This window comes from Limulus polyphemus, unplaced genomic scaffold (genome assembly GCF_000517525.1).
Source record: "Limulus polyphemus unplaced genomic scaffold, Limulus_polyphemus-2.1.2 Scaffold5883, whole genome shotgun sequence".
Taxonomy (NCBI): domain Eukaryota; kingdom Metazoa; phylum Arthropoda; class Merostomata; order Xiphosura; family Limulidae; genus Limulus; species Limulus polyphemus.
The window spans coordinates 44,494-52,674 of NW_013671493.1; positions in this window are offsets into that span (position 1 = coordinate 44,494).

Sequence of the window (8,181 nt, forward strand, 5' to 3'; positions counted from 1 at the left end):
ATCTCAATTGAAGCTAAACATAAAAAGGTGATAGCAGAAGCATAAAAGGTTGGCAATTACTTAATTAATGATGCTAAGAATATATATACTGGATTTACTCCCAGCGGGTAGACCTTAGTACTAGCTAGTATGGAGACTTGAGAATGCTGTATTTCACTTAAACATTTATCAATTAACAAACGAAAACTTGTCTCGAAAAAACACGTCGAAAACCACCCGGATTGAACTTACTTTTAATATTCAAGAAATTGTAGTGTAAAGACTTGGCTCCTGAGGGACGTGTTAAAAAACCGAGCAATACAAGTTTTTTTTTCTGTACAATTAATATAAAGATATGTAAACAGAGCGTCTTTTATTATTATTATCTTTCACGTTGCTGAAAAGTGACCAGAGGGATGGCAACCATTCGGCAGCACCTTACTACCCACCATCCACGCTAAAGGACCGGATGTCACTGTTATATCAAACCCATAGCTTAAAGTGCGGGGTTTGTTTTATGGTATCGCACGGATTCGAGTACGGCTCGCCAGCCCCGAAATCCAAATCTCTACTACCCGCCCAGAAAAAAAACATCAAACAAAAACCGTAAGGCATTTCAATGACAGAAGTGACTTAATTTGTTGACCACATCTGTCTGCGATAACAAATAAACAATCCTTCTCACCGTGTATCCACAAAAATTGATATTTTTAACCTGGACGGTACTTTACGCGCACGTGGAGTAAGAGGCCAAGATGCACACCTCTTGTTGGCTGTTGTAAGGGATAATTAATAAAATGAAACAGATATAAGAGAAGCCTAACCTGTAGCGGGTGTAAATGTCAGAAGTGACACACTTATCTTGAAGATCTGCCAACAAAAACAACAGTTCCCCCTCTTCTTCCTTAAGAAGCCCCAAATATTAGTAATTTCGCCCTGAATAGCACCTTATGTATACATGGACCAAATAGACAAGGCAAAGACCTTTTTCACGCTGTTGTAAACAGTGGGGAAGAAGAGAAAAATATAGAAGAGGAATCTTCAGTGGGTGTAGATGACAGTGATGACACACTTTGAGAGCTTTACCTCGAAGACCTGCCAACAAAAACAACAGTTCCCCTCTTCTTTCTATAATAAGCCCAAATATTGGTATTTTCAACCTGAACAACACCTTATGTGCACATAGGCTAAAGGCTATGTCAGAAAAACCAAAGTTTCAGATATAGGTGTCTCTAGTTTAGAAGAGGAACGGCAGCACACACCACCAATATATATATATTTTCAGGCTTTGAGCCGAACAGCAGGACTGACTGTAACACTTATAACGTACACATAGTTGTAAATGCGAAACGAGTTTAGAGTGAACCTTGACACAGAACGTTAACCAGTTGGTCATGCTTGCCCTTCACCCAAATAGATATTTACAAGGCCCATTGATAATAATGTAAACCGTCTTTACCTTCTTTTTCCTCACAAAGAAATGGAGAAGGACCTTCAGAACTGTGATCCTTAAGAAACAGAACAAAGATGTAAACCCTAAACATTGTTAAACAAATCCGGGGTTCGATTCCCCATGTTGGACACAGAAAATAACGCAATGTGGCTTTGCTATAACACACACATTTTGAAAACCAAGAAACTAAACACTATCCAGAGACCTCTGTTGAATCAAGTAAATTATAATTTGGAGTCTCTAATTAGAATTAATAAAATTATGATGGTTTTTCTAATATCACCTTCTATTTATATTGCTACTAAATGCTGTGACTCCTTTTTCTGATGGAATTATTTTATTAGGCCCAACAAAGTTTGTAAAAACAAAAATAGTAATTCATGGAATGATCAGTTGTAATCTTTTTCTTCTTTTTTAAATCCCGAGAATGTTATAAAGCAGAAATAAATCTTTGTAACATTTAAAAAGTCATTAAAACATAAAATTCCAGTTGGGTATGAGTAATAGTTAATTTTGCAGGCTTTAAATTATTAAGCATACATTCACCCAGTTGATATTAAAAATATAAAGTAAAAGAATACTTACCCTGGTTGACATAATGAAACAACCTAGTGTTAAATATTTTAGCTATTACAGAAGAACATGTAGTGTTAAATATTTTAGCTGTTATAGAAGAACATGTAGTGTTAAATATTTTAGTTATTATAGAAGAACATGTAGTGTTAAGTATTTTAGCTATTATAGAAGAACATGTAGTGTTAAATATTTTAGCTAGTACAGAAGAACATGTAGTGTTAAATATTTTAGCTATTATAGAAGAATTTATAGTGCTAAGTATTTTAGCTATTATAGAAGAACATGTAGTGTTAAGTATTTTAGCTGTTACAGTAGAACATGTAGTGTTAAATATTTTAGCTGTTACAGAAGAACATGTAGTGTTAAATATTTTAGCTATTATAGAAGAATTTATAGTGCTAAGTATTTTAGCTATTACAGAAGAACATGTAGTGTTAAATATTTTAGCTGTTACAGAAGAACATGTAGTGTTAAATATTTTAGCTGTTACAGAAGAACATGTAGTGTTAAATAATTTAGCTGTTACAGAAGAACATGCAGTGTTAAATATTTTAGCTATATATAAGCATTAATAAAATGTGTAAAACACGTAATGAAGATAATTATTTTGAAAAGTACACACTGTAAGTTTATTAATTAGCAAGCTAAGATATTACGTGATACAAGCAAGAAGTAGCCAAATATCTAATGTAAAGTTAGGGTTACTTTTTAAAAATGTTGGCACTCTTTTAGAATTTTTGGCACTTTGTTGGCACTTTTTCAGCAGATACCTGGTGCTAAATGGTGAGTTCGTGGGATAAGAATATTTGGTGGTGTGTTTATCAAGTAAAAATGTTAATATATTTTTTATTAAGTACATAACCTTTATGTTAATTAAGAAGATATTTCAAGTGACTCTTAGTTTGACCAAGGAATTTTGTTACTTTCACATCTAATTTTAAATATACATTTTATACTTAAAACCAGAAAATATTATTTGGGTTTTATTAATTGGTTTAGAAATAGAAATGGAATTTTGTTTGCTGAACATATTGACTATTTGAAACATCCCCGTCCCACCAAACATGCTCGCCCTTTCAGCCGTGGGGGCGTTATAATGTGACGGTCAATCCTACTATTCGTTGTTAAAACGGCTCGGCATGGCCAGGTGGTTAAGGAGCTCGACTCGCAATCTGATAGTCGCGGGTTCGAATCCCCGTCACACTAAACATGCTCGCACTTTCAGCAGTGGGGGCGTTATAATGTGACGGTCAATCCTACTATTCGTTGTTAAAACGGCTCGGCATGGCCAGTGGTTAAGGAGCTCGATTCGCAATCTGATAGTCGTTGGTTCGAATCCCCGTCCCACGAAACATGTAAGAATAGGTATATGTATGCCTATATTTATTTAAGCATTTCTGACATTTTTCACACTCTACGACATATAAACACTCGGAAATAATGACAAAAACCACTTGATATTCATTTATATAAAGGTTCAATATTTAATTATGGCATTAATAGTGTATGTCAGTCACCTACACTGAAGATATAAGTAGATGTCATTATTATAACCTTCACCGTGTGGCCCACTACTCATCACAATTCACCGTGAATCCCTCTATTTACCTTAATTATAAGATAGCGGACTTACAGAATCAGGCAGAGACAATATATAATATTCTAACTTAGCAAGTTCTAGGATATTTATAAATCTCTTGGCCCGACATGGCCAGGTGGTTAGGGCGCTTGACTCGCAATCTTAGGGTCGCGGGTTCGAATCCCCGTCACACTAAACATGCTCGCCGTTTCAGTTGTGAGGGCGTTATAATGTGACGGTCAATCTCCCTTTCGTTGGTAAAAGAGTAGCCTAAGAGTTGGCGGTGGGTGGTGATGACTAGCTGCCTTCCCTCTATTCTTACACTGCTAAATTAGGGACGGCTAGCGCAGATAGCCCTCGTGTAGCTTTGCGCGAAATTCATAACAAACAAACAAACAATGTATGCAGTAACATAACAATATTTCTAATTTTCTGTCTAATTTAGTACAATGCGATATCAAATTTCAATCATATTTCTTCTGTATTATGTGTTTAATGACATCAAACTTAAAGCCTCTATCTTTAATAGGGCTTTTCATGTAATTAAGTTCGTTTTTCAGATCGATTGTATTAGAACACATTTTTAAATCTCTGTTTACGCAAGTAGGAAAAGCTGCACGTTTTTCAAAAAAATGGGTGACATCATCTTGCACGTGGCAACATGGAGACTAATTAAGGCTTCATACATACAGTTGTAGATATGTCTCAATTAAGTTTTTATTAAACGTTGCTTTCGTTTTTTTATATCAGTCTTACACGTAAGCTGCCTTGATTGAATTTTCAAAAGTATTACATTTTTAAAAACTTCGATGTCTCCTTTCGATATATCCGCTTGTGGAAAAGTAGTAAGTTTACGGACTTACAAGGTTAAAATCCGGGGTTTGACTTCCCGCGCTAGACACAGCAAATAGCCAAATGTGTCTTTGCTAGCAAAAAAACCAACTAAACAAGTCGTCCGACATTTGAGACAAGAAAATACGACCTTTGAGCTAAAGTAGTTGAAATGTTTAATTTAACACATTTTGGATCATTACCAAAAGAAGTCAAGATACAATGGGAACTATTGGGTTTATAAGAAAACACCAGTTTCGAATTTTAATTTTTTTTTTAAAATACAAATTTAAACATTTATAAAATATAAATAATTATTACCAGTTTAATAAATTAGTTTACAATTCCACTGAAAATTGTTAAAACAATTATAAAAACCATTAATATCAAAACGAGAGTTCTAAATCACAAACATCACTCTACAAACGTTTTACAAGACAATTTGATATAATCTTGATAACAAATATCACAAATCGTGGGCCCCCCAGTGGCACAGCGGTATGTCTGCGGACTTACAACGCTAGAAACCGGGTTTCGATACCCGTGGAAGGCAGAGCACAGATAGCCCAGTGGTATGTCTGCGGAGTTACAACGCTAGAAACCAGGTTTCGATACCCGTGGTGGGCATACCACAGATAGCCCATTGTGTAGCTTTGTGCTTAACTACAAACAAACAAAATCTCATAACTAAAGTAGGTGCAAATTTGTTACATTTGCTGTACCTGACAACTGGAGAAAAATATCAATATTAAAATAAAAGTAATAGTAGTTTTACACTAAATTTAAACCTTCTACATTTAAATCTTTACTAATTCCAGAAAGTAAGAGATCAAAATATGTATATAAAAAAAAAGGAAAAAAAATGGTTTTCAAGTGATAATCGCGATCATGGTATAAAATGGTACAACATTAAACGTAACTAATTAATGGTCGGTCTCAATTTTCTTGGAAGTTTATTAATAAAATCTCTATCATGTTTTATATTTCTGGTTACTAATTGGGTAAAATGTTTGATAAAGTATCCAACAGATGATTAAAAGGTTCAGTAACCTTGTTAAACCAGCCAGATATCTTAAAAGTGTCATAAATATTCAAAACTTCTTGTTAATTAAAACGTTTAACTCAGTAAATTTATGTAGCTTTGGTAATACATAAAAACTAACAATTTAATCACAGGACTTAAAATGTTGAGATTATTCATCAGTAAGATCATTAACTTAGCTTCTCTAGGCTTACCTTAACCGTTTTAATTACTAAACTTGGTTGAATATTAATTATTTCCTTTGAAAAATAGAAATCTCTGAAGTAAACCTTTGAATTTCGGAGAGGGTATTTTACCTTGTAATACAGTTAAATGTTTACTTTGTAAAAGAAATTATGCACTAATGGGTAAATTGATTGTAGGACCTGCTACAGATGTTTTTTTTTCACGTAAATAAAGGCTTTTCGTTTACGTACAGTATATTTAAAAAAAAATTCTAATTTCAGTCCGATTTCCCCAACCTATCATTTTCAAGATTTTTTAATAGCTGCTCTCTTTTAAAACCTTATTTTTAAACTGTTCTTTTTGGTCTTACAAAACCAAAGTAGAAGACTGAAAGATTTTTCACTACCAAAGTAAATAGACTATTTCGTGAAAGAGTTTTTGTAGAAAATATAAAAACTTCCCTTAACGTTGTTTTTAAAAAACAGAGGTCTCTGAATACGCCTAGACGTCATATGCCAATTTGATTTTCCCTCGTTTTTCATAACTTTCAATGAAAGAATGTAGTAAAGCTTTAAAGGTATTGTGTTTTATTAATTTTTAAAATGTTTGTATATGTTTATGATTTAAAATAATTATATAGATAAATATTAGCAAATGTAAGTTATCATCCATTAGAATATTTTTAAATTATAAAGTTTTTACACGTTATATTTTAAATTATTATTATCTTATTAGATTCCATTTAACAGCTTTTAATTTTATTTAGTTTTTGTTGAAGAATAACTTATTAGTTATGAAACCTGTCGACGTAGAACAAAAGATTTTAATGTTTAATGAGTACACGCGAGTTTTATTACATACGTATATAAAACACTGCACAAATTGAGGACACTTCTGATCTTCCAGGAAATCCTGAGTTTACAAGGGTGTACAGTAACAAAAAATTATTAAGTTTATAGAGACAAGTTTAGTTAACATTCAGGTACGAGTCACTAATAGGTTTGAACCTTTGGTTGCTTGTAATGAGAAACGAACTGATCAAGACACTTGCACAGTGGAGGACTTCTTTTTTTTTTAGTTTTATTAATTATACAGATAAAGTTGTTTGTAGCGGGGAGCATATAAAAACTAGGACTAGATTCTTCTAGTTCTAGTCAAGTGCTAAAGTATAATATGCATAAAGTTGTTTGTAGCGGGGAGCATATAAAGACTAGGACTAGGTTCTTCCAGTTCTAGTCAAATGCTAAATTATAATATACCACAGTGTGGGTTGACAGTTTAATTGCTAATAAAAAGCAACTTTTTTTTGTATTGCGTGTAGGAACGAATATATATTTTTTAAACTATAAATCAGAATAACTGTTTAAAAGTGTAAAACACACATTCAGAAGTTTAGGGATATGTTGTCATTTCAGGAGTGCTCCCTCGGGCTAAATGCGGGACTGAATGAATGAATAAGCAGATTTAAGGCGTAAATGATCTGTTATCAAGGATATATCTACAGTAACAGACGGGCTACATTTAAGCTGGTTAGGCAGAAGAACGATTAATCTTTAACATTTATGTAAATACATTAAGTTATGATTCACCTTTAAAAACATTTCTTTAAATACATTAAGTGATTTTCTGTTATTTAGTCTTGAAAAAATGCCCCCAGTGGCTCAACGACATGTCTTTCGACGTATAACGATAAAAACCAGGGTTCGATACTTGTGTTTGGCACAGTACAGGTACCCCATTTTACAGTTTTGTGCTTAATAATAAACAAACCAAAATTTTTATAAAAATCGAGTTTTGATTCCCCTGGTGGACGGAACACAGGTAGTCCATTGTGTAGCTCTTTGCTCAACAACAAAGCAAACCAAACTTGAGAAAACACAATCAGAATAGTATTGTTACGACAGTGGTAGTCACGTGACGCTGGTAACACGTCATGATATTCTAGAAGGATCGGGGAACATCACGAATAATCCAGTATGTGCTAGGCGTCCTCTATTTCTGTATATAAGTGCGCCGAATAACGTGAGACAAATTAATCGGAATAGAACTGCAGACAGACAGAGGCGGACAATTGAGTCAAGCGCGGTAGTAAGTAAGTGCGTGAATCGTTCCCTGTGAATTATAACGTGTTTTTATAAAATTAGTTAAGTCAAATTGGCTGTGGAAATTAAGTGTATTGCAAAGTTGAATTGAGAAAGAATAAACTAGTTTTATTTAAGAAAGGACTTGTGTCGCTAAAGTTTCAACGGAAAGAAATTATACGGGAAATTAACTAACGACCAGAGACGTAACAGTATTATTTTAATTTCCTCTAAGTTGACATGTTTACATTATTGACTCCACAAGGATTTACAAACATTTAAAAAAAGTTAGTATACTTGCTGTGACAAAGGGGCAACATTGAAAGTTTTGTTGAGTCCTGAGAATTTGTTTAATTAACATGTGTAAAAACATGGATGACTAATTTAAAATCTTGAAGGAGGGGTGTTATAAAGTCGTGTTGCTGTTGGCAAGTTTGTAAACTGTAATGTCTATTTAAAACCTTTAAAGGTGAGG